Source organism: Elephas maximus, chromosome 6 (genome assembly GCF_024166365.1).
Source record: "Elephas maximus indicus isolate mEleMax1 chromosome 6, mEleMax1 primary haplotype, whole genome shotgun sequence".
Lineage (NCBI taxonomy): Eukaryota > Metazoa > Chordata > Mammalia > Proboscidea > Elephantidae > Elephas > Elephas maximus.
In genome coordinates, this window is record NC_064824.1 from 57145062 (window position 1) to 57173056 (window position 27995).

The 27995-nt window shown below is 38.3% G+C and overlaps 2 protein-coding genes across 8 annotated transcripts in view; one reads left to right on the plus strand and one right to left on the minus strand.

Annotated features, from left to right (window-relative positions):
- Positions 1-16740, minus strand: part of BAZ2B (bromodomain adjacent to zinc finger domain 2B) — a 468630-nt gene extending 451890 nt beyond the window's left edge. For 3 of the 4 annotated variants that reach the window (XM_049888761.1, XM_049888760.1, XM_049888763.1), the window contains exons 1-2: positions 16550-16667; positions 14711-14892 (exon numbers count right to left, since the gene is read on the minus strand). The gene's annotated coding sequence lies outside the window, so the exon portion shown is untranslated. Of the gene's footprint in view, positions 1-14710; positions 14893-16549 lie in introns of all 4 variants that reach the window. The other variant, XM_049888762.1, reaches the window with a different exon arrangement.
- Positions 16741-16849: 109 nt separating this feature from the next.
- The window catches only part of MARCHF7 (membrane associated ring-CH-type finger 7), a 51208-nt gene continuing 40062 nt past the window's right edge, over positions 16850-27995 (plus strand). For all 4 annotated transcript variants that reach the window (XM_049888804.1, XM_049888806.1, XM_049888807.1 and 1 more), the window contains exon 1: positions 16850-17006. The gene's annotated coding sequence lies outside the window, so the exon portion shown is untranslated. The remainder of the gene's footprint in view (positions 17007-27995) is intronic.

Sequence of the window (27995 nt, forward strand, 5' to 3'; positions counted from 1 at the left end):
TGAGGTTATAACACAGTTCAGAAATCTCGAATGGAAAATGGTACCGCAGTGTGATAGATCACTTTGGTGTGGCCTTTCTAGCCATGGTCTTATAACTCCCACCCAAGTGACTGGGTGGGACTGTGAGATAGGGTAATTGTAGCCCACCAAAGGGATTGGTCAGTTTTTGCCATCCTGCGGGACTTGGGGTGAGGCATCCTAGAGACAGGAAAGAGAAGATACCACCACTGCCAAGGAAGACGAGACCATAGGAGATGGTGTAGTGGGCATCCCAGCCCACAGAACGAGAAAGTTGAGCGCCTTTGGGCAGAGACTGAGAGCCACGGGGAAGCGTGCCTGTGAGCACAGCTGCGAAGAGGCTGTCCTGATGGAAGAACTGAATCCTTGAGTGTTCCTGAGCCTGAACTGTAACCTGTTACTTCCCTAATAAACACCATAATCGTCAGTACGGTCTGTGAGTTCTACGTGGCCACTGCGATGAACTATAGAACCCAGAAGATAAGTACAGGGTGCTGTGGGAAGTACGGTTGGTGTCAGAATTGGTAAAGACAGCATAGAGAGTAGCCCTGTCTGACCCCTGCCTCACGGGAATCAGCCTTGGACTGTTGATTTTGATTCTCCTTTCCACTTGTGAAGTTAGAGGAGGAGGTCAAACACTGCCCCCATGCCATTTTTACAAGTAAGTGGCAGACATAACTGGATGCAGCAAATGCAACAGCTTTGCACACACAACACGTGTATCTCACATCTCCTGTATACATAATATGGTGTTTGCACAACCTCCAAATCACTTAACGTCTTATTTCACAGAATGTATCATAGACGTGAAGCAACACACAACTAAGTAATAATGGAGACAACTGTAAAATATTCCTTGCCTTTTAACAGGAAATATGTTCCCATTTATTGTGACCGATGGAGCCCTGGTGGCGCAGTGACTAAGTGCTCAGCTGCTAAACCAACAGATCAGCAGCTCAAATCCATCAGCAGCTCTGCTGCTGATAATGGCAGCCAGAGGCATATCTGAGAAAGGAGACCTATAGCAAGCGCTAAAATTGCGCCCCTTAGGGCTGTAGTGAGGTAACAAGCACCCAGGAGCAATCTCTAAGTGCGCTCCCCCCAATTCAAGCACCCAGGGGCAATTTCTAAGTTGCACCCACTTCCAATTTCAAGATAGACATTGATAGCAGCAACACATCAGCAGAAACGCCTTCCCCCCCCTTGTCCAGCTGTTTCAGTCAGGCACCTTTCATATTTGTGGCGCCTCAAAATGCCATTCTGTGCTTCATCGGGCACTGCCTGGGACTTGAGCCTAGGGGAGAGTGCCCCTCTCTGTCCCCCCTTGCTATGCCCGTATCTGCCATGCTTGAGGAAGGACACTGGGCCATATTGAGTCAGTAGGAACTGTTCAGCACCCCACACCCCTTCGAGTGGCGGTCGGGGCATGTACCATACCCACCACGCCTTAGACACCTCTCTGGTAGCAGTCTGCTTCTGTAAAGATCTACAGCCTTGGAAACCCTACGGGACAGTTCTACTCTGTCCTATAGGCTTGCTATGAATCAGAATCGATTTGAAAGCGATGGATTTTTTTTTGTCTGGTCACAGGGACTGAGAACCTGTATCATATAGTCTTCACAAATAAAGGTAATTTACTAAATTGCCTGTATGAACTGATGAAATGCCGAATTTAAAATGTTAAAAAAAATTTCAGGAAAACAAATTTTCTCTTACTTAAAATGTAGTAATGTATTTTTTTAATAGTTGTATATTTTAAAAATCTATTTTATATTCTAGTCTTATTAAGCATATTCTTTCTTCATCTACCTTGTATTCATCATTTTTATTAATTTCTTTTTAAGTACACATTCCTTTTCTGCATAAAATCAATAAGGAATATTGCAAAGACAGTCTGTGCCAATTTTGCTCTATAACCTTTTCTACACTGAACAACAGCAAAAATTCCACATTTGGTTCTGCTACCAAGCAAACATGTCTGAATAGGGCATTAAAGCTTCTATTCATTGTTCAAGAGTTGCAGTTTTCCCAATTAGGTTGATTTAGAAGCAAAGTGTTGTAGTATTTTCAGTTTTTTCTACACATTATCTTTTAATAAAGAAAATAAACGCTAACAGTTTCTAAGTGCCTTTCTTCCAAGTATAGATAAAACACTGGCAGTTTTTTATCTCTGAACACTATCAAGAAGAATTATAAAAATTTAACTTAAAAAACTCCTTACCCAAATTTTTTAGAGACAAATTTTCATCTGCCCAATTAATAATGGTTTTGATAATGGTTCATTTATTCAGATAAAGAATTGTTAATAAACCAAACCAAACCCAGTGCCGTCGAGTCGATTCCGACTCATAGCGACCCTATAGGACAGAGTAGAACTGCCCCATAGAGTTTCCAAGGAGCGCCTGGCGGATTCGAACTGCCGACCCTTTGGTTAGCAGCCGTAGCACTTAAACACTATGCCACCAGGGTTTCTGAATTGTTAACAAGGTCTATTAAAATCCTGATATACAACTTCTTAAAATAATTTTACAAGTAGTCTCCAATTCACGTTTCCAACATAAGCTGAAAAACTCATTTTTTGATTTTTTAGTTTTTGTTATTATTGCCTTTTATTTTCAGTGTCTTCATTAATCCAATCTTTATCTGTCTTTGGGGACTGGAAACATTACATATAAACTTACAGATATATTTTAATACACATGCTCGTAAATACATGAGAAAACAGACAAATCATAAAAATTTACTCCGATGATGAAATTAACAACTGATGCTTTTGATGGTACAAAACGCTGAATAAGATCACACTATAGGCCTGGTCTACAATGAAGTCCGATTAGTGTCCTAACACTGAAGTCGGAATTTTAACAGTTTTGGGCCTGTGCACAGTTCAATTGTCATATGTCGTTAGAGTTGAAAATTGCCCAGTTTTCTATCTGTTACAATTCCCGATACCGAAACCAACTTCATTGCAGACCAGGCCAGAGCCTGCTATACGACAGTGTTTTTTACACTAAATCATAACGATGAACATCTGCAAGTGAACATCTAAGAATGGTAACATCTGCAAATTAGGCACTACCATATTTTATTCGTACATATTATTAATGATAAAATGTACCAAACAAAAAAACAGACAGTTGTTAAGTACAGTTTATCATAACTCAAATATATCATAAGTCAGGGACTGCCTGTAGTTTGGAGCCCTCGTGATGCACTAGTTATGTGCTTGGCTGATAACCAAAAGTTCAGCAATTCAAATTCACCAGCCACTCCTTGGAAACCGTATGGGGCAGAGTTTTACCCCGTCATATAGTGTCTCTATGAGTTGGAATCAACTCAGTGGCACAAAACAACAACTTGTATTTAAGAACAACTCTAGCAATTTATATTACTAGCACTAAATATAACAGCAAAATTGATATACCAGTAAAACATTCAGTTATCAATCTGAGAAAGTAAAGCCTAACACAAAACAGTTATTATCAATATATTTACAAAACTGTTAAAAGATCGAAGAAACCAAATATTGTTTTTCACATTTTCATTCACATCCTAGAGCCTCAGTGTGCAAAGACATACTCAAAACTTTCAAGTAAATATTTCAAAGTTTATAAGCTTAAAAAAACACCTTAATAAATGGTCTTTAAAACTATGAAATATTACTTTCCTGAGAAGAGTCTTCCCACAAATTTAGTGAAAATTACCCCATCCTAACAAACGAAAAAATTACTGAATTAGTATTCACTAAAAATGAGTTAAAATATAATTTTTTAAAGTACAGAGTTCTTAGCTTTGAAGAGAATATTTAAGCCTAGCTTTGAACAAAATCAACAACCACTACCAATCTGTTTTATATGTCGTGCTAAAGGCAAGAATTTCAAACATTAAATATAAGCTAAACATTTTAAAGTATGTCACCACTCCCATGCTATTTATGATGACATAATAGAGAAACTACAAGATTCCTTCTACACTGTCCGTGGTACAAATGGCAGACTTGCTGTCAAGAGTGGCTAAAGCTCCATGGTGAGAAACTTAGATTGGACTCTAGGGTAGGAAACAGGGCTATTTAAAAAACCAACTAAGTAGAGTGCATGTGTGTACTTGTATAGTATTTTATTTTACTTATGATATGCAAAAGTACTGGTGACATGTTTTCAAATAACTGAAGTACATTAAATGGTTTTAGCAAAGTGCTGTGAAAGGTGGAAAAGAATAGTGGAAATAATAAATTAAGATAATTCCTAGGCAGGTTGTTAGTGTAACATGCATTGTATAATGCAAAGCCAGTTAAGTGTATTGGGTAATTCTGGAGGAAATGAGAGAATCACCATTCCTTATAATTGAATAGGTAGGTGACAGAAATGCAGAACAGTATTAATTCATGAAAAAGCTTCAAAAGAAAGGCAAAAATTTTTATTTTTCTGAACCATAACAGAAAACCCAGAAATAAGTTTAGTATAAATTAAAAAAAAAAGACAAAAGTGGTTTTTCTAATCATAGAGAAATGATTGGAAAGAAATGTTGCTGGCATACTCACTATCTACTGTGAAGAAAATAGACTTGGATTCTATTAGCTTATTCCATATACAAAAATAAATTTGAAATCAACTAAATTTAATCTGGAAAATTTAGGCTATTCCACGATACAATTCAGAGACTTAGGGTAAGACTTTTTAATCTAAGCTGGAAACACTGAAGTTATAAAAGAAATCATAGACATATTTTACCATACAGGGTTATACATGGTAAAAGGAAATAAATGCAAAGTCAACAGACAAGAAGGTAGAAAAATCATTGCCAAGGCAGAGGACAGATTGCTAAAATCTATTACAAATTGACAAGAAAGGATAAATAACCAAATAGAAAAATGGGCAAACAGATAAATGTGGATTCGGACAACAGGTGTTAAGTTAAAAAAGAGAAAGATGCATGTTTAAATTTCATTCTCTTTTATAAAATAAATGGGTTTTAAAAACTGCATATGTATATGAGTAATTTCGTGTGTGTGTATATATATGTGTGTACACACATATACCTATTACTTTATGATTGTGTGACCATGTAGAAAAAAATGTGGACAGGCAGAAAAAATGTGGAAGGATACGTACTACTCTGCCAAGAAGAATTATAAGATGTCTGTGGGGTAGTACATGGAGACAGGAGAACCAAATTAAAAAGGAAATAAAAGGGTGGGGGGGGAATAAAAGAAAAAGGGAGGGAAAAGAAATGATAGAGGCTATACTAAAATAGCCAATACATATGAAGTAATCACATTCATACAATTTTATAAAACTGTACAAATACGTACCAAAGAAAAGACGAAATTGGGGGATGCAGAGTAAACACTCTGGATTTATATCAGTATCTGGATGCGCTTCTGCTTCCAGTGTCAGAAAATATAGTCTGAAGTGACCACACAGGCCAAACTCAGTCCTCGATTATTATCACTCTGAAGCCTTTTTTCTGGTGTTTTGGTAAACAGTATTATAGGAACAGAAATCAGTTCAATCTAGATTCATGGTTTAATTCTGGGGCCAGCAAACTGATTATGTAAAGAGTCAGAGATTAAACACTGTAGGCTTTGTGGGCCATACTGTCTCTGCCACAACTACTCAACACTGCTGTTGTACCATGAAAGCAGTCACTGAGTCATAGACATGATGGTTAATTTTATGTGCCAACTTGGCTAGGCTACAGTACCCAATTATTTAATCAAACCCTAATCTAGGTATTGCTGTGAAGGTATTTCACAGATGTAGTTAACATCTACGATCAGTTGACTTCCAATAAAGATTACCCTTGATAATGTGGGTGGGCCTCATTCAATCAGTTGGAGGCTTTAGAATGAAATCTGAGGTTTCTTGGATAAGAAATTCTACTTCAAGGCTATAGATTGAACTCTCGAGTTTCTAGCCTGCTGGGATGCCCCACAGATTTCAGACTTGCCAGCCTCCATAATCATGCGAACCAATTAAATAAATCTCTTTATGTATACATATTAATATCCTATTGGTTCTGTTCCTCTGATACACAAACAATATGTAAACTAATGGGTATGACTGTGTTTCAATAAAATTATTTACAAAAACAGATTTGGCTTGCGAACCATAGTTTCCCAACCACTGGTTAAATCAATGACAAAAGATTGCTGCTTTTATCAAGCACTCTCTGTCTTAGGCAGTGTGAAAGGTGCTTCACATAAGGATTCCAAGTGTCCTGGTAACTAAGAATTGTTCCTGGCCAGGCCAGATATTCTGCAGCAACTATGAGCAGGGATGATCTTCCTAGAACCAATGAGTACTAGACTGTAAGCTTAACTGTAAAGTTCAGAATTGGTGTCTCAGAAGGGTTTTGAGATGGTATCTTTCAGTATTTTTATATCTTTTTAACTATCGGTGTGAAAGAGCATTCCAAACCTAAGGCAATTGACATGACTGAGGCTTCTGACTGAGTTATAGGCCAAACTCCATCTTGTCTTAAGTGTAACTTCTGCCTTAGCATGTGATCTATAAGATAGAAAATTTTTACAAGACACTGTGCAGACTAAAATTAGGTCATGCTAAAGTAAGATTCTGCTTGCTCTCATTTTTGCTTGCACAGTGTTCCATGAAAGACATGAAGAAAAAGTTCTCAGAAAACATTTGTTCAGATTGTTCTCAGATATTATGTAAAGATTAACTGATACCAAACAAAAACATCTGAGGTCTTGTAAGTTCTGCAAACTGCACCAAAATACTGCTGCTTTCCCTTTAAGCAGCGGAACACTTTGCAATTTCGCTTGAGTGCTGCCTGATTCAAATCACTCTATTTCTTCAATACACTCTTTGCTTTTACTTCTGACAGAATAAGAGCCGTAGTGTGCTACGGTATTTCTGGTGTCAGAAGCAGGACCAAAGGCACATTATCTTCTGCGGTTCCCAAGACTTCATGGATTCAGGCTAAGGTAACAGCTGAGCCACTTGGGCTCTCCATCTTTGTGGGGGCGGGGTTCTCAGGAGTTGCCTAAGGTAAATAACCTCTTGGATTCGAACTCCACTCTTTTTGCATTGCAGCTCTTCTAGTATTATTGTTATATCTGGTGTTGCATGTACTTTCAGTTTTACTTGCAAGTAATGGGTAATGCCAATTCAGAGGAGAAGGTGAAGGCTACTGCCTGTTTTGTGAACAAGCACTTTGGTCATGTAACATTCTCGTTCTTATGTAGTTGTTGGCATCACTTAACAAGTGACAATTTAGAAGATCGGTGGCCACTGTGGGAATATTTTGATCTCTCCAAGTGAACTTCTCTGCACAGTAAATTGGAAAATGAAAATCGAGGCTACCAATTAAACAACTTCTATGGGATGTCCATTTTGATTGGTATATAGAGGTCTCTAAAACACATCAGGACAATGACATTGCTTCCAAGTTTACTGAACAAAGTAAAGAACTGCAGGGTCAAAATCCAGTTACAAACCTTTGTCTGAAATGCCTCTTGTAATTGTTTGTATTTGGATTTTTGTTTGGACTCCCTAATGACAGTAGCCACTTTAGGGTCCTTTCCAATTAGAGAGACTAGTATATTTAAGGTCTACAATAAGAGATTAGGTTTCTAGCCAGCAGAATGAATTAGGTTCAGAAAGATCAAACCAGATTTTGTATGTTTGTATAAAAAAAAAAAGTTCTAAGTCAAGTAAACAGAAATTTTACTTGAATTACTAAAACAGAGAGCCACAGCACCTCTGTCAATTCCCAAACCTGAGCTAACTGCAGCCACAAAAAATAAGTAGGCATGAGTTAGAGCATCTTCAAAGCCTCTAGAGTGCTTGCCACTGACAGAAAGACACCCATGAAAGGATAAGCTGGGACATGAGATGGGCCAGAGCACTAGACCAGCTGCAAGACAACTCTCATGTGATAAAGTTACACTGTGAAACAAAACACTGACCAAACCCTGTGGTAGATCCGCTGCAGTTGTTGTTGTTGTTAGGTATCATCGAGTCAGTTCCAACTCATGGTGACCCTACGTACAACAGAATGAAACACTGCCTGGCCCTGTGCCATCCTCACCATCATTATCATGCCTGAGCCATTGTTCCTCTTTTTTGCTGACCCTCTACTTTACCAAGCATGATGTCCTTCTCCAGGGCCTGGTCCCATCCGATAACATGTCTAAAGTATGTGAGGCAAAGTCTTGCCATCCTTGCTTCTAAGGAGCATTCTGGTTGTACTTCTTCCAAGACAGACTTGTTCGTTCTTCTAACAGTTCATGATATATTCAATATTCTTTGCCAACACCATAATACAAAGGTATCAATTCTTCTTCTGTTTTCCTCAGTCATTGTCCAGCTTTCACATGCATATGAGCCAATTCAAAATACCACGGCTTGGGTCTGATGTACCTTAGTCCTCGAAGAGACCTCTTTGCTTTTCAACACTTGAAAGAGGTCTTTGCCACACAGATCTGCTCAATGCAATATATCATTTGATTTTTTTAACTACAGCATCCATGGGCATTGACTACGGATCCAAATAAAATGAAATCTTTGACAACTTCAATCTTTTCTGTTTATCATGATGTTGCTTATTGGTCCAGTTGTGGGGATTTTTGTTTTCTTTATGTTGAGGTGTAATCCATACTGAAGGCTGTAGTCTTTGATCTTCATCAGTAACTGCTTCGAGTCCTCTTCACACTCAGCAAGATCCCTGCTAGAGATCTTATTTGACTCTGGGAGACCAAAATGTCAACCTAATCCTCAACATCCTTGATAAACGAGCCTGGATTGCGTGCCCCCTTCCCCCGCCCCACACACAAACTTGGACGCTGGTTTGGGGCTCATGTTCAAAAACACTATAAGCTGAATATATCTGAAATAATTTTGAATTTCAGTGATCACTTTAGGAAATGAGTTCCTATTTATGTTGTCTCTTCTTTCCTCTGGGGAACTTTTTTTGATGTTCAGGTTTGTCAGAGGGTCTGATATTCCTCCATTCCGAGACTCTGACAAGTTAATGAGTTTATCTAGGACCTGCTTTTCTGTTGAACTGAGGCAACCTCATCCAACAATTGCTGCATACATTTTAAGAAACTAGGTTCGCTATAAGTTTGTGTTATGCAGTGTTGAGTATAAGCCTGAGGTTCGAGCTGGCCTCAAAGACCGGTAACTTTATGTGGTTTTTCTGTTTGGTTCTGTGTCTGACCTTCTGTCTTGTCTTGGGAAGCCATGACTAGCAGTTTCTAGGGTTTTTTTTTTTAATCTCACGAGGCAGTCATTTAAGTCTTAGAAAAACTGCTCCTCATGCCTGCCTTATGCGTTGGGCTTTCAATAGCTACTTTGAGAAAAATCTCACACAAATTAGTCTATTTGAAAAGTGAACTGAAAAAAAGATAAATTATTTTAAATTGCTTCTTTAAAGTATCTTATAAAGCACACAAAAGGCAAAGTTATGAAAATATAGTAATTTCCTACCTCTGGATAATATTATTAAATTAGATTACAATATTTCTTCAAACAACTTACTCTGACTGGTTTAATAATAAATAAGCACTTATATAAATCAAAAAGTCCTAAGGGTCCCAGCAATTAATGAAAATAAATTCATTCTGACAAAGGTTTTTGCTTATGCCAACCCTGAAGGTAAAATCTTAAAGGCAAAATCTATGTATCTTAAGCTAGATACTACATGACATGCGTTTCATTTAAGGAGAATAATTTTATTAATAATAAGATAATTTATATGGACAAACTTAAGTTTAGATTGAGAAAATATAAAAAATGGTAAAAAAAAATTTGCATGAAAATATAGACTATTTAGGCAAACTTTACCTCAATGGTAAATACATTTTGAAGTTTATCAGTTCATACTTTTTACGCCATAGAGAAAGAATACATATATATTTTAGGCCTAGTAATCATTGTATTCATTTTTGCTACTTAAAGAGTTTTACTATAAAAAATACGTAACAAAGACAAGAAACTTAGAAGATTTATTAAAAGGGAATTTGTTTGATATGGCCAAAATTCTTATTTGCTGCAGCTAGAAGTTTAATGGGTTAATTTATGAGAATTTTTAAGAGCTTTAATGTCACATAGTAAAGAACTCAGTTTCTTGTTGTTAAGACATCACAATTTTCTTTGACTACTAGGTTGAAGAGTTCATTGTATTCTTGTGCAATCTGACTTGAAAGCAAGAGTTTGGCAAAATAAACTCCTGAGTTAAAAAGCAAGCTGTATGTCTTAAAAAAACTAAGGTTTTTATCTTTAAGATCTTCAATTATATAACTCAAGTATTTTTTTCTTGGTGACCTATGACACACTCCTGACAACTCTGAAACTTCATGGAAAGCCATGTAAAGTTTGTTTTTGCTTTATAAAGAGAAAAATGCTAATAAAAAGGTTTATTTAATATGCTATGAATTACATCAAACCATGCTGTCAAATCAGAAATACCAAATTTTCTTTGAGTTAAAATTTATGTGTCAGCAATATTTGCCTGATATTAGACAAGTGCATAATATTGTCACAATTTTATATTTCAATTGCTCACACTGTTACAACTTTGTTTCCTTTGAATCTAGCATCATCAAGGCTAATAGCTTTAGCTGGGGTATTCACATCATTTACTCACAGAGTTTTTATTACTATCTAGCTATTTTTTTTAGCTATTTAGGTATTGATGATCTCGGTAGATTCTTAATATATCTTGACTATTTAGTATTGCAGAAACCCTGGTGGCATAGCGGTTAAGAACTCCTAACCAAAAAGTCGGCAGTTCAAAGCTACCAGGCGCTCCTTGGAAACCCTAAGGGGCAGTTCTACTCTGTCCTAAAGGGTCACTATGAGTCGGAATCAACTTGATGGCAAAGGGTTTTTTTTATTTGTTTAGTATTATGTCTCAAGATTATTATGTGTTATATCTGAAGTTCTTTGAAAGGAAGGTTAATCATTATGTTTACCAATTTTTTTGTCTAAAGTTTCTTTTTAATTTTTATTTAGCTTTGCACTGCTTTTGTAATTAATTCCCATCAGGTCTTTCACTTTTAAGAATTATTATTATTATAAGTTAACCACAGGCATTTTTAAGTTGTCATCTTCAGATAACTTTTACCTTACTAATTCACTAAAAACACTTGACCAAAAAAAGCCTTTGTAAACAAGAATCAGACTCCCAACCCCTACCTAGTATCTCCCCAGGAGAAGTACATGTATTGGGAAAAACATCAATTGAAGAACTTATTGGAACCCCTCTACAAAAGACCATACTTAGTGTTACTAACTAACCCCTATAAAACTAAATTAAAAGGAATTAAGCCTTGAGTTCATTTATGTCAATTAAAAAAAAAAAAAAGAACAACCAAACCCACTGCTGCTGAGTCAATTCCAGCGTATGTATTATTTCAACTAGAAAGAGCTAAAACACGTTTTTGGACTAGTCAGTCCTCTGGAGACTTAAACGTCACATTCTAATGCCCCTGCAGCCAGAAGCAGATGACATCTGAGGCACACAGCTAGTTCCAAGACCATGCAACAATATTATACGCACCTCGCTGAATTTTATGGACATTGCTTTATAATTGTAACTGTCCTTATGCTGTTGGCATTACTCTATTTACTTAGTAATCTTATTAATATAAAAAACCCAATTCCAGAAAACAGACCCTATGCCTGGGCCTTGCCTTGCTTAGATGACTGGCATATAGAAATGCAATGTACACTAGGCCTTCTGAGAGTACCATTAGATATACACTCCTATAATAAAAGTATATACTGGGTAAATTATTTGAAAATTCTAACACAAACCAGAAGTAATAATCAAATCAACCTCCGGGCCTTCTTACCTTGGCATAGTGTTGTTACACTTGCTCAAATTGCCAAGGACATTGCCAATGGCATGGAAGTCCAACAGAGATCTTTAGAATCTCTTGTTAAAGTAATATTAGACAACAGACTTACCCTAGACTTTCTTTTAGCACAACAAGGAGGAATTTGTGCCATTACTAACACTTCTTACTACACTTGGATAAACACTACTGGAAAGTGGAATGAGATGTTTAAAAAAAATAAAAATTCACCAGAAAGCTACCTGACTACATTCAATACCCCCATGCCTGATTCCCCTTTCTTAAACATCTTTAGTTGGTTGCCCAATGGTATTAGTTCTTCACTATGTTCTATATTACACACTAGATTAACCATCTTAATTGCTGTTATAACTATCCTAGGCCTTGTCAAAAGTCTAAATATTTATACTCAACCAACTACTCCCCTTGCTATGCAACAAATTATGTACTTTGAAAAGACCATCTACCCAGAAGAGTTTGACCTTATACCTTGTTAGATGCCTTCTCCCTGTTAAGTTCTTCCTTCCAACTCAGCCTTGCTCTATGCGTGTTCCCACCCTGAAAGATCACTGAAGCAGAACATTCAAGCTACGGTATAGTGTAGCAACGGCCTACAACACCTGACTTGAACAGTGAATATCAGGTCAGTCCTAATAGAGTCCATATGGAAGAAAATGCTCTTTAGTGTGATCAAAAAACTCCTACCATAATTCTTGATCAAAAAGAAGGGAATGTGAAAGAACATTCCAAAACTAAGTTGCTTGACATGATGGAGGCTTCTGAGTTGTAAGCCAAACTCAATCTTGTTATAAGTTTTATTTCTGCCTTAACACGTGATCTATAAAACAAAAATTTTTACAAGACACTGTACAGACTAAAAGTAGGTCATGCTAAAGGATACAGTTTTGCTTGCCCTCATTTTTGCTTCCACAGTGTTCCAGGAAAGTTATGAAGAAAAAGTTCTCAGAAAGTATTTGTTCAGACTGTTCTCAGGAAACATGTAAAGATTAACTGACACTGAATGGAAAATGTTTGAGGTCTTGTAAATTCTGCAAACTGCACCAACTCACTGTATAAATACCGTATTTTTACACGAACAACACGGACCTTCTACATTTGTTTGCCAACCATGCCCTCTTCCCACAGGGTATTTTCATAAGCATCGCTATGCCAATTTTCTTTACATGTTGCTATAAAAAAAAATTATATGTTGCTACAAAAAAAATTAGAATACTGCACTTAACAAAAATACCTCATGGGGGAGGACATGGTTGGCAAACAAACATAGAAGATGTGCGACATTTGTGTAAAAATATGGTACCACTGCTTTCCCTTTAAGCAGCAGAGCACTTTGCAATTTTGTTTGAGTGCTGCCCAATTCAAATTGCTTTATTCCTTCAATAAAACTCTTTGCTTTACTCCTGACAGAGTAAGAGTCTTTGTGTACTACAACACTGGCTTTGGGGATTAAATGTAGTGCTGCTAATCTGGCAGAAGTCAACCAACAAAATGTCCTGGATCATCATTTATTAAATGTGACATCTTCTAATAAAACTTGATAAGGGAAAAATAAAAACCAAAAAAAAAATTGACCAAAAAAAAAAAAAAAAAAGCCTAAACTAAGCTTGTTGCTGTCAAGTTGATTCCAACTCATGGTAACCTCACGCGTTACACAGTACTACTGCTTCATAGGATTTTCTTGGCTGTAATCCTTACAGAAGCATGTTGCCAGCCCCTTCTTCCATGGTATCGCTGGGTGGATTCGAGCCACCAACCTTTTGGTTGGTGGTAGAGCACAAACCAATTGTGCTGCTCAAGGATCCTTCAACAGCACTAAATCAGGGGTTTATTATTTAAGGCATGAAAATAATTCCTTATATCAAAGATTTAAAGTAAAAGATTTTTAAGTAATGCATTCCTTAGAAGGAGGGGTCCTCAATCTATAGACTTTAAGTTGGTTGATGCCACCAGGCTCCCTTTCATATCTGAGGAGAAACTGGCATCCCTTGTTTTCAACTCAGGGACCTCACTAAAAGCATTCCTATATCATCCTGGGAATTAGCTCCTGTTCCTCAAAAGTTTAAGAAATAACCCACATTTAAAATGATTTGATTTACAAAAACCATATATAAGCACATCTTTTCAAAAACACACCAACTGTGCAAAATGGAGATTATCTAAAAGATATCGTCCTTGCCATAGGGAAGCTTCTTAGAAGGTTAGGTTGCGGGATAATAAAAAAGAGGGGAAAACAGGAACTTTGAAATTCAATACCTAAAAGAGAATTCTAAGCTATGAGGGTAGAGAAAGAAATATTTAAACATAAGTGTAAAGGGCTGTTATGACCACAGGCAGATGATAAACTTATAAAGTACAAGGGAGAATGGTAAATAAGACCCAAACTTAGAAAAGAAGTAAGTTCAAAAATATAAATTAATTTGAGTAGTATGAGCAAGTGGTAAACAAAGATATTTAGATACAGAAAGATGTGTCAGTCAGTCAAGAGGACAAAAAGTTTAGTAGAGGAAGGTCAAGTGGGGGCAGCCTGTGGATAGAAGGAAATCCTGCAGTGTAGATTATTTAGAAGAGTTATAATTTCAAATATTTTGCCTGTCAAATCATTTTGTCCTTAGTTTTAGTTCAGAAAATATGGTCTCTATTACACTTACTTGTACCACAATGCCTAGCAAAAAGTCTTCAAAAAGCAAAATCTCAATAATTATTTGTTGATAATGATAATTACTTGGAAACTGAAATCAGAGAGAATATATTTAAAAAACAATTAACCACTCCTAAGGAATAAAAACATACTTAGTGGTCTAGATTCTGGAAACTCTGTTTAGCATAGGAAATTGGTACCATACTCACCTCTGATGATATCATCAGTGCTGACTGGGGATAAAGCCACAATTTGGCAAAATCTGCACCATCTTTGCCAGATTTGGGGATTCTGCAGAGAAGTCACAACTACCAGGTCTGACTGCCATAGCTCAGGAAAATGATGCAGTCATTCCTCATAGTGCAGGATAAACTTGAGATGTTTAAGAGACCTATGTATTAAGCCCCAGAAAGAGAAATTATTAGTGGTTTGGACATGGAATGTAATAGCTAACAATTATGGAATGCTTACTATGTTTCAGGAACTGATGTACTACCTCATTTAGTCCTTTCAACTCTAGAACACCAAACCTGTTGCCATTGAGTCAATTCGGACTCACAGCCACCCTATAGGGCAGAGTAGAATCGTCCCATAGGGTTTACAAGGAGTGCCTGGTGGATTCGAACTGCTGACCTTTTGTTAGCAGCCAATCTCTTAACCACTGCACCACCAGGGCTCCTATGGTGTATAAAAAAAAATAGGTATTGCTTATTATCCTAATTTTACAAGAAAACTAAGTTTAGCAATGTTAAGAAATTGCTGAAGATAATAAGGTATTAAAATAAAATAAAGGTATTAAAAGGATAGGGCTGGGATTTGAACCTATATAATCCAGTTTTTGAGGGTGTATATATCCATAACCACAAGTACACTCAGGCTGGAAAAAAAATTATTTTTCTAAAAAAGGACCATCTCTGTTCGTTTTATACTAGATGCATAATCTTCAACTCACACCCTAAAAAGTTATACTGGCATTTATGTATCAATTTTTTAAATAATAATAATCAAATTCTAAACCCTTAAAATTAACAATATTTTATAATTTACAATAGTGAAGGCTGGACAGTCTGTTAGTCTTCAAGACATGATAAAAATGGGACAATAAGTGATACTCCACTCTTTTCAGATGCAAAGATAATACATATAAGATTAATATTTCACTTATTGGAATTCTTTGGGTCCTCATTCTTCACTAACTAAAATTAAAGCAATTTAATAAAATACCACTTTTTAAAAATCAAACGCTTTTGGTTTCGATAACTGATCTTTAACTTTAGAGAACTTTTATGTTTATTATACATTATTTAAAATCCACATAATATAACTTAAATCTACGTAGGTTGTGGGTTTTTCTTTTAACCTAACCAAAAAAATACCAAACCCGTTGCCGTTGAGTGGATTCCGACTCATAGTGACCCTATAGGATAGAGCAGAACTTCCCCATAGGTTTTCAAGAAGCACCTGGTGGATCCGAACAGCCGACCTTTTGGTTCGCAGCCGTAGCTCTTAACTACACTACCAGGTTAGATTCCTCTAACCTACTCCCTTTATTTACTAATACTTACATCTTAGGTCTTAGTTTACCACATTTACAGGTTTTTGAAGTTTTGTCTGTATTCACCAGCCCATTTCCCTCAATTTTCCTTCCTCTCAATTTGTGAGTTTTTATTGTAAATTCAGTAGTTATACTATCAAAGGTTAACGTCATGACTTTAAAATACATGATTTTAAAAGTACACCACCACCAACACTGAATTACCACAAGGAAAGAGACTACACACAAACTGCCTCCAACCCTTAGGGGAAGATTTGCAATCTGATCAAACCGGGCAGGCAGGGAGTCAAGGGGAAAGGAGGGAAGGTCGGGAAGGCAGAGCTTAATTCAATTCAATAAACACTCACTGCGCCACTTACAAAGCGAAAAAAAAAAAAACAGAGCTAGATGGTATTTTGAGCTGTGGGGCCAGCAAGCTTGCCCGAGGGGACAGGAGCCTGTGGGCAGGGACCCAGGCGCCGGGGAGCGGCAGGACTGGTTCAAAGCCACTCACCAGGAGAGAATGGCCAAGTAGGGCCGGGCCTCCGGAGCCCCGCTCCCGGCTTCCGCACACTCGCCAGCGCAGCCGCCAGCCCGCGAGTCGACCAACCGCAGCCGCTTACCGGTGGCGCCTCGCTGCCTCCCCAGGGGCAGCCCTTCAACGGTTGCCGCAGTCAGAGCACCACCCCGCGGCGGGGCACGCTGAGCCGGCAGCAGCTCACGGATCACCGCAGCACCGCCACTCTCGCGAGAAGCCGGCGGAGTCCGCGAAGTGGGGGAGGAGGGAAAGGGAGGGGCACTTAACGGCGGCGGCTGGTTGTGCGCCGGATCCGGGAGAGGGGCGGGCGCCATTGTGCTTCGTTGTGGACTGCTCTGCTTCAGCCAGAGGCCTAGAACTCCGGAGGAGGAACACGGCAGTGTGATTGCTGCAAGCAGGACGCACCTTGTTCAGTGCCAGCCTGAGAGAAGGGGTAATCTGCGGAGCTCGGGGTTCTCCCTCACAGGGAAGTGATTAGAGTCCAGGCCGCGGCTGGGGGAGGGGAGGAGACGAAGTGCGGGCCTTGGGACGCGGAGGCAGCCTCCTAGCAAGATGGGAGAGAGGAACTTGATTGGGGACAGCCGGTACGATTCAGAGCAGGCCAGGCTCAGGCCTCCTCTCCCGGTGGCCTTTCATCCTACGGTGGAGTTTGTGACGAGTGGATGGGCAGATAGTGGGCCCTCTTTATGGACGAGTGGTAGCGAGGGAAAAGAGCTTAAACCCTACGTTAACTTGGGGTGGCCTCCTCTTGGTCCAGGCTAAGAAGGGTCCTCCGGAGCCCTGCGGGCCGGGAGTGTCGCGAGTGAAGTATTTAAGTGAGGCGGGGAGGACTGGGGCTCTGCCAACCCAACCTCGAATGAAGCGACTCCGTCGACGCTTAGATTCTGTGAAGATTTGCTCGTTGATGGCTCCAGTTCTTGAATATCATGATACTTTAGGAGTTATTTTTGTATCATAAGTTTTTCAAGTTGAAATAGGTAATGATAATGTGTAAAAGACGACCTGTTGGCGTTAAAAAGTAAAAATATCGAAGGCACGGGTATTAGAATACTCTCTCATTTTGATGAAACTGCGTAGTAAAGATGACCGTGTACAAACACAAAAAAATTACTATAATTTTTCCTACCTACAATTGTAAATGTTAGTATGTGGGGAAAATCCTATCTTGCTAATAAATTCTTCGGGACTGGTGTTTTTCGGCCCTTTTGGTAATTTTCACTTAGTTAAGAGTTAATATAACAAATGAAATTGAATTTAGTAAGGTTTTCTTAGATTTTGTGGGACTTTTTAAAGGTTTTTTTCATTAATTTAAATTTCCCCTTTGTATCTCTTGTTAAAACAGGACATATAGTGGATCTAGATTTTTTCGTGAGATGACGAAAATTTTGTGTCAGAAATGGGGTCAGCGTTTCATTTTTCAGCTCTACAGCTTTTTGAGAAACAGCAGTGGTGTAGGGGCAGTAGCACTTAAGAGTCAAAAGATGGGTTTGAGTCTTGATTTTGCCATTGTTATGTAATCTCTTGAGATTTCCTCAGGAAGGGAGCAGTTAATTCCTAGAGTTGAGGTGAGAATTAAATGAGATAGTATGTGAAGCAGTCTACACACTAAGGAACATAATACATGCAGAGTTTTTAATAAATGTACATCATTGCAGTTGATAGCTAAAGTCTGAGTTCTGGTGAAAATAGCTTTAAAATTTTACTCTACCCACGATGTCCCCTAGAGTCTTGACTGCTTCATGTTTCATACGGTAATATTTATGTAAGTACTATGTTACATATATGCTTCTTAGATAAGAACTTTACATCTTCTTTTTTACTCTATACGACAGATGTAGCATACATAGTTTTGATTTTTTTTTCAAAGTTACATGCAGGCTCAAGTGTCTGTCTTAAGTACAAGTTATTTCTTCTTTCTGCCACATTCCCAAGAGGGCTTATTTTCCCAGGTAAAGCACGAAGATGCCCCTGTATAGACATGTACGTATGTTCTACATGTAGGTTTCATGTTTACTTGGACATAAAGTCATCCGTGCCTCTCATACAGCCAACCTATAATCGGTTCTAAATCCAACTCACACAACTCTCCATCTGATAGGTGTTCAGAACTGCCCACATTTTAATACGTTTTAGGAAAATAATAGTGTGAAATCCATCAAATAGTGTAAATATATATTTATTGATAGTTTGTCGTGTTCTGGAGCCTTGGTGGCGCCGTGATTAAGACCTTGGCTGCTAACCTAAAGATCAGCAGTTCGAGTCCACCAGGCACTCCTTTGGAAATCCTGTGGGGCAGTTCTCAGTCCTGTAGGGTGGCTATGAGTTGGAATCCATTCCACGGACAGCGGGTTTGGGTTTTTAGGTTTTTGTTGTGTTCTGACTACTGGATTAGGGCTTCACATTGCAAGAAAGACAGTGTCTGCTCTCTACTACTCGCAGTTTAGCTCTCAGACTAAAGTATAAACAACTACTGTTAGTGTAAGTTTATAGTAATAACGTGGGAGCACAGAGGAAGGGTGCTTAATCCTGGGGGGGATAATTTCACAAGAGGTGTAAGTATTGCTTGAATTAAGATGTAAAGAATGACTCGAAGTTCAGTAGGGGAACTGAGCAAGGTCATGATATCTTGATTTGTTTTAGGAATTCAAGGTTAGAGCCTGACATGAAAGACTTTCTTTGCTGTATTAGAAGGTTCATGCTTTATGCTATGGGGCATGGAGAGCTAATGTGTCTATAAGCCAAATAAAAATGATTTTTAGATTATTTTTCTTGATCCATCCTTTTGTTACCTCAGATAATTAAATTTCAGTAATAAAGAACAATGAGAAATGTGCAAATGAAATCCACAGGTTTTCATCAAACCTCATTTTTATCGAACAAATTAAACTTAAGAACTAATGAACCTTTTAACTGTTCAATAACTGAATCAACAACTGATCGTATTAGAATTACTACAATTTAAAATACGATTTTGAGTCTCTACCAGGATCTACTTGTATTTACTAAGGCAGAATTTTATTACAATGAAATAATTTATTTTCTCACAAACCATTGTTTTACAAAAATTCTGTGCTTAATACAGTTGCTGATCACTTTATGGAGGGAATAAAATTACTTCATAATTTCAGAGTTGGCTACAATTTAATTTTTACATATCTTAATTTTTAACTTTTCTACCCTGACCTGGTCTCATGTGGTTAAAGCTGGTTTTTCTTGCTCTCAAGTATGTTTTTCTCTGTGGCTCTACCGGTTAGACTAGATAAGTTGAACACCTGGTTTTAAAATCATCTACTGCTCCACACCCATTTTTGTCAACAGCTTTAAAAGAGAGCAAGTTTTGAACCTTAAAAGCTAGTTATTCTCTTGCCATTATGATCATTTCACCTTAGTGTAATGTGTTTCTCATCCTCCAAAACAGGGCTTCAACCAGGTTCTTTCCAGTTGGACTCCATGCTCAGAATATGCATTTCCTCCCCAGATAATACTAAATCAGAATCTACATTTTAACAAAATTTCACCTGGGGATCTAATTAAAATGTAGGTTCTGATTTAGTATATCTGGGGTGGAAAAGCAAACTCTCAGCAGAGGGTTCAGATCAGAAAGAACCTGTTTGAAGCCCTGAAAAAGAATCCCAAAATGGTTTCCACTTACTTAATGAAGATTTAAACTTGACACTTACAGATTGAATTCATTGCAAGGAGAATAGGGTATCATATCTTAAAGTGCTCTAGTGTACACTTAGTATTACAGCCATTTTCTCATGGCTTTTTTCTAGTTTCCTGTTTTTCAAGACTTGGGTATGTCTTCGTCATATCTATTTAAATGTCAGCCAAAAATTAAGCATTTAAAAAATTATAACCAAAAAATTATGTTTTCAACGTCCTTTTCTCATTTTACCGACTTAGCTTCCATGTCTCCATGTTGACTAAGATCAGTGAGACACCAAGATCTCCCATTAATGTAAAAAGAATCTTTTTCCCCTCAGAAGCATATTTTTTAAACAAAAAGATATTCAAAGTAGAGGTAAATACTGAAATTGTCTTAAAGATTCTGGTTTTTATGAGGTAACAGTGTCTTATTCCTGAAGACTCTGACTTGTTGAAATCCATTGGTAGTTTGTGTGGTAACTTTGGCCTTCCTGCCATGTATTTATCTTGTAGTAATGTGCTTTTGTAATTCAGTAATTGCAACCACCCTTAAATGATATTTAATTTAAGGATTCCTAATTAGAAACAGTAATGGAATAATGTTTTTCATATAGAGACTAGAGGCGTATGATAATTGTGGGTGTGTAAAAGTTAAGATGTGAGGACATCGACGGTTCAGTGTAGAATTCTCATCTTCCATACAGAAGACCGAGATTTGATTTCTAGCCAGTGTACCTCCTGCTCAGCCCCCACCCATCTGTCAGTGGTGGTTTGTGTGTTGCTGTGATGCCAAACAAGGAGTCCCTGGGTGGCGCAGACGGTTAAGTGCTTGACTACTAGCCAAAAGATTGAAGGTTTGAACATACCCAGAGGTACCTTGAAGACAGACCTGGTGATCTGCTTCTGCAAGATCACACAGCCTTGAAAACCCTATTGAGCAGTTCTCTGCACACATGGAGGTCACCGTGGGTTGCAATCCATTTGACAGCAGCTAACATCCATGATGCTGATCCAGCTTCAGCAGAGCTTCCAGACTAAGACAGACTAGGAAGAAAGACATGGTGATCTGCTTCTGAAACTCAGTAAACAAAAGCCCTATAGATGACAGTGGCCTGATCCGCATTTGGCCGAAACTCAGTAAACAAAAGTTCTATGGATGACAGTGGCCTGATCCGCAGTTCGTCACAGGGTTAGCATAGGACTGGGCACGTACGGTTTCTGTTGTGCATCAGATTGCCATTAGTCAGGGTTGACTTAATGGCAGCTAACGATAAAAGTTAGGGTAAGTTGTGAAGCTTGAGTCTATTGCTGTGTAACAAACCACCTCAAAATTTAGGGAATAAAACAACTGTTTACTGTTTTTCGTAGCTCTTTGTGCCTACTGGTCGGTTCTACTGGTGTTGCCTGGCTTCACTTATTTACCATCTTTCAGCTGGAGGAGCACCAGGATGAGAGATCAGAATGACCTTACATGTCTGGCAGTTGGTATAGGTTACATCTGGGCCTTGGTCCACGTGGTTCCTCATGACACGGAGGTCTCAGGCAGCATTCGAAGAGAGTGAACGTGGAAGTTGTACGACTTTATACAGCCTTGGAAATCATATAGTGTAACATACTGCATTCTCTTAGTCAAAGGAACTCTCACAAAGTACATCCCACATTCAAGGAATGGGGAAATAAAATTCCAGCTCTACATGGGCACGCTAACAGGGATGTAGTGATATCTTGTTTTAATTTGCAGATCTCTAGTGACATATGCAGGAGCCATGGTGGCACAGTGGTTAAGCATTCAGCTGCTAACTGGAAGGTCAGAGGTTCAAACCCCCCAGCAGCTTATTGGGAGAAAGATGTGGCAATGTGTCTCCATAAAGATTACAGCCTTGGAATCATATACGGTCGCTATGAGTCAGAATAGACTTGAGGGCAACAGGTTTGGTTTTTACTGGTTAATGACGTTAAACATCTTTCATATGCTTATTTGTCATCTATGTATCTTTGTTAAATGAATAAGAAAGACCAAAAGAGAATTGACACCTTTGAATTATGGTGTTGGCAAAGAATATTGAATATACCATGGACTGCCACGAGAATGAACACATCTGTCCTAGAAGTACATCCAGAATGTTCCTTAGAAGCAGGAATGGCAAGACTTCATCTCACATACTTCGGACATGTTATCAGGAGAGACCAGTCCCTGGAGAAGGACATCATGCTTCGTAAAGTAGAGGGTCAGCAAAAAAGAAGATGAAAAGAAGATGACCCTTAACGAGATGGATTGACACAGTGGCCGCAACAGTGGGCTCAAACAGGAAAGACTGTGAGGATGATGCAGTATTGGGCAGCGTTTTATTCTGTTGTATGCAGAGTGGCTGGAGTCAGAACCTATTCAGTGGCACCTAACAACAACGTCTTTGTTGGTGAGGTGCCTGGTCAGATTTTTCCCCATGTTCTAATTGGGTTGTTTGCTTTCTTATTGTTAAGTTGTTTGCATATTTTGGGTGCAGGTTCTTTCTCAGTTATGTTTTGCAGAGATGTTCTCCCAGCCTGTGGCTTGTCTTTTCTTTCTCTTAACAGTGTGTTTCCCAGATCAGAAATTTTTTATTTTAATGAAGTCCAACTTACCGATTTTTTTCTCCCTTTGATTGTGTTTTTAGTGTTGTCTCTAAAAAGTCATTGCCAAACCCAGGGTCAGCTAAATTTTCTATGTCTTAAAATTTTTGATTGAATGCCAAGTTTTGTAAATAAAGCAGTAGAGACTGAGATAAATACTATGTGTCTGAATATGGGCACACTCTAATTTTGTGAGGCTGTTAGTATGGTGGATTGAGTTAGGTTAGTCTGTAGTTGAGCTGGATTTGAGTTTTACTCCCATAGTAGACTCCTATAGGGTTGCTATGAGTCAGAACTGACTCTACGACAGTGCATTATTAAAATTACCTAGACTGGTATAAGGCCTGTAGTGCTGGAGGATTTCTTTCAATTCTTGTAGCACTTTCAGCTGTACTTTTGCACTGCAGAGGAGATTCTCTTTCTGGCTCCTGCCCCTCCCTCGACAAACTCATGGTTGGAGGGTAGGGGTTACTAGTTCTGCTGAGCCCTCTCCAGTTTTAGACCGGCTCTGTGTGCCTGATTCTCAGAGGTGAGGTTTTCCCAACATTTGTGCCCTTTTCCTTACCCACTTTGTTACAGGGTCTAGAGTACAGGTGGATTTCATATCCCTTCCGCACTAGTCGCAGATTTCTGCTTTCTATCTGTGCAAAGTTCATGCTGAGAGTTGGTTTCCTGCCCCTCTCCCAGCAGCAGCTGACCACCATCTTACACTCCTGCAGGATCCTTGAGCATGGTTGGGTTTCTCCAGGTGCTCTTGTTTGTCTTTCAAACTTAAACTGGCCATTCATGGTTGTGTTACAGAGAGGGAGACTCTTTCAGGCCTCCTGACTGCCCTTGTGAGCACTCAGTGAAGGCCTGTGGAAATAGAACTCCCCTTGTGTCTGGAACTCCCAGGGCTTCTAAACTGTCACAATAGCCAGTGTTTGACCTTTAGGAACTTAAGAATTTCATAAATTTTGGCCCTTATCAGTTTTTATAGTGGCCGTTTCTGTCCCATTTGGGGGGATCACTTTTGTCCTATCTCTCCTTGTGTAAGGACTTTGTCATCCTTTGGAATCCAGTTCATCTGGTTGTCTTGCATTCTTTGCTCTTTGGTAGGCTAAAAAAAATTGGCTTTATAAGTTATTATAGAGAGTTATTTTTTTTTACCATATTTGCTTTGTATCTACATAGCTTTAAGGAGCCTTGGTGGTACAGTGGTTAAATGCTAGGCTGCTAACTGCAAGGTTGGCGATTCAAACCCAGCAGCAGCTCTGAGAGAAAAGACCTGGCAATCTGCCCCTGTAAAGACTACAGCCTAGGAAACCCTGTGGTGCATTTCTCCTCTGTCCTAATGGGTCACTCTGAGTCAAAGTCAATTTGACAGCACACAACAACAACAACAACATGTGTCTTTATATATACATATTTTCTGAAATACTTATTGTCTTAGTTATCTAGTGCCGCTGTAACAAATACCACAAGTGAATGGCTTTAACAAATTTATTCTCTCACAGTCTAGTAGGCTAGAAGTCCAAAATCAGGGTGCCAGCACAGGGGAAGGCTTTCTCTTTCTGTAGGCTCTTGAGGAAGGTCCTCGTCATCAATCTTCCCCTCGTCTAGGAGCTTCGCAGCACAGGGACTCTGAGTCCAAAGGCTGTGCTTTACTCCTGGCACAACATTTTTGGTGATACGAAGTCCCCAATGTCTCTGCTTGTGTTTGCTCCGCTTCTCTCTTTTGTATCTCAGAAGAGATTGATTAAAGACACAACCTGATCTTGTAGATTGAGTCCTGCCTCATTAACATAACTGCTGCTAATTCCATATCATTAACATCATAGAGGTAGGATTTACAACCCATAGGAAAATCACATCCAATGACAAAATGGTGGACAGTCACACAATATTGGGAATCATGGACTAGCCAAGGGGACACATTTTTGAGGGGGACACAATTCAAACCATACCAAGTATTATTTCAGAACTGTTTAAAATAAGTTGCAGGCATCATGACACTAAAGTATCAGCGTATCTCGTCTAAGTTTATGGACAATCATATATAACCTCAAAACTGTTATCCTGAAGAAAATTAACAATTCTTTGAATATTTTCTAAAACCCACTCCATATTCAGATTTTCTGTTAATTATCTTTTTGAATTACAATCCAAAATTAATACATTGCATTTGGTTTTGTGTTTTTAGTCTCAAACTAGATCAGTCCTCCCACAGTTTTGATTTCATAATATTGACCTTTTGAAGAGTTCAGGCCTATTGTGTTACAGAATATGCTCTATTTTGGATATATCTAAGTTTGTGGTATCATTTATATATTATGGTTATTATATATTTTAGTATTAAAATTTCTCTTTAGCCTTTTTTCCAGGTTTTTTTTTTTTTTTTTTTTTTTGACAGTTTTTTGTTTCTCGCATTTATTGTCAAGCTTCTCTGTATTTAAACACTGGGAGCGTAAGAAAACACAAAACCTGTTGCCATCAATTCCAACTCTTAGTGACCCTGTATGACAGTAGACCTGGCCCATAGGTTGCTAAGGATGTGATCTCTCTGGGAGCAGACTGCCACATCTTTCTCTCATGGAGCGGCTAGTAGGTTCAAGCTGCCAACCTGTTGGTTAACAGCCAAACGCTTAACTGCTGCACCACTGTAAGCATAGTTGTTTTTTAATCTGCCTGAAATACTTGATTTGACATTTTTGCTGGTCTTTTTTTTTCTCTTGTCTGTTGTGTCTCAATGACCTTGTTTATGATGCCTTATTTCATTGTACACTTGATTATCCCCTGCTCATTATATGTGAGAAATTATTTGTAGAAATAATTTAAGGCCTAGCATGAAGATATATTCTTCAGGAAGATTTGTTTGCTTCTGCCTGGTGGATTATTATGCTGGAATTACCTTAAACGAAAATCAGGTTTGAGCTTTCAGTTACCATCCAGGAAATAGCATCCTGGGCTGCAGATCTGTGCAAGAGCTAGTTTACTTGTGGCTTAACTCTTACCTGAGGTCGTAGCCATTTGGAGTCCAGCTTATTGTGGGGAAGTGACCTATTAAATTCCTCACCTTTTGCATCTCCTAAGCTTTGGTTTCCCACCATGGGACTGGCAAAATTTACGTTTGAATTTGTTAGAAATCTACAAATGTCCTCAGGGCAGAAGCAGCTTTTGTAGTCTCGGATATCTCTAGCTTCCCATTTTCCCTTAGTGGTCTAGTAATCCTTATTATCCTGTCAGGCCTCAAAGCTTTTAAGACAAGACTGTTTACATATTACCTTCTTTTATCATTTTGAGGGAAGGATTCATTTGAATGATCTGTTGTTATCAAGAACTAGAGACTCTCTTCATGGTGTTTTATATACCTCTGATGTTTAACTTGTATCAGAGTTGGCTAGTTATTTATTTCCCCCCACTTCTCCCACCCCAGAAATATGAGTTCCGGAGCTAGGTCTTGTTACTATATTCCTAGAGTACTATGCCTGGTATGTTGTAGGTGTTCAGTAACAACTTATTTTTAAAAAGTTGAACTGGTGCTAGGTTTTTTTTTAAGGTGGTAATTGGAAATTAATTGGAAAAAATAGATTAGAGTCATGGATGCTGGGCCAAAAAATTTGAACTTCCTCCTTAAAGTAATGGGAAACAGTTGAAAGTTTGGGAAAATACAAATGAAAGTATTTGGGCTAATGATGAGTTCCCCTTTAGACAAGTCCTAGCTTGGTAGTAGAGACAAACTTTGTTGATTTACCTAGAGTAGGCCTGATGTCTGAGTAAAATCTAGCTGGAAATCATTGTAAGATTAAATTTAAATTTTGTTTTGTAGTATGAGTTGTGAGATGTATTTTCAGTTGTGTTTAACATGTGACAAATTTTGGTAACTTGCAGCTTAAATCAAGTACAAAATTAATTTTAGCATTCTGCATTACAACAAAATTCCTTTAAGCTTTTTACCTAGACTTCTTAAAGTATAAGACAAGATTATTTCCACAGAATAGATATAAATTGTGCTGTTTATGGGCAGCAAAAACTTTTTTTTTTTGTCCGAAGATCCTTCATAGAGATCAACAGAACACCGAAAACAGGAACTTTTTTTAAAGAGCTCTTCAGAGAGTTTCCTAGGAATCCTTATAGAGTGAAATTACCTAACCAAAAAAGGTAACTATAGTTTTGAGAAGTTTATAATCCATACGTTTGTGAGATAGACGTAACTACATAAATTCTGGAGTTGGTATGAATACCCACTTTCCACTTCTGTTATTTTATGTTAGCCACTGTTAATAAATACTTTAAGATTTGGACACACTCAAAAGAGATAAAATAAGGCTAGTTAGGTAAAGTCTTGAGTTAAATATCAACTTTAGAGAGTCTTCATCCAAAGGACTGCATTTCAAAAGTTGTAAAGTTTAATAAAGTGAAAATCTCAAATATTGGTCTTAAAATTTTTCTGGCTCACCATTTTCTTTCTGCATTCGAAACAAGTTTTGGTAAAACAAAGTGTCACCTCTTGGGCTGTCAGTGCCTCCACTACGTCCTAACAGTTGTTGATTATGCAACGTGAGCACAGAATTCCAGTGGACCTTGGAAGCATAGTTCAGCAGGGCTCAAAACAGGTAGAATTTAAGCACAAGTTAAGCTTGTGAGGCAAGCTGCATAGCAACCACGAATGCTATGTACAAATCAAGTGGAAGGTATGGTGGGCATGCTTGTATCTTCTCTGCTCAAGCTCATGCTCCACCATCCTATACCTCACTTAGAAAACACAACTTCAAAGGTAAAATTATAAAGAATTTTCAAGATTCAGCAGCAGAGTTTTTAAATGAGCGCAGGGCCCTGTATGATTGCACAGGCTGTACATACATGAAGTTGACACTGGTAATAAATTATTATCATCAAACATGCAAAGAGATCCCGACTTTCCACTTTGGAATCAAATCTAAATGTAAAAAACACTATCTAGTGACAGAAGGAAACTAGATAGATTGCTGTCAAGTCAGCTCTGACTCATGGCAACCTTAGGTTACAATAGAACGAAACTTACCCAGTCCCACAGCTATCGTGCCAGTCTGTCTCACCGAGGGTCTCCTTGCCCTTACTGCCTCTCTACTTCACCAAACATGAAGAAAACTAGGAGACCACTGAAGAAAGATTATACATATAAACTGCTTTTTGTACTGTACAC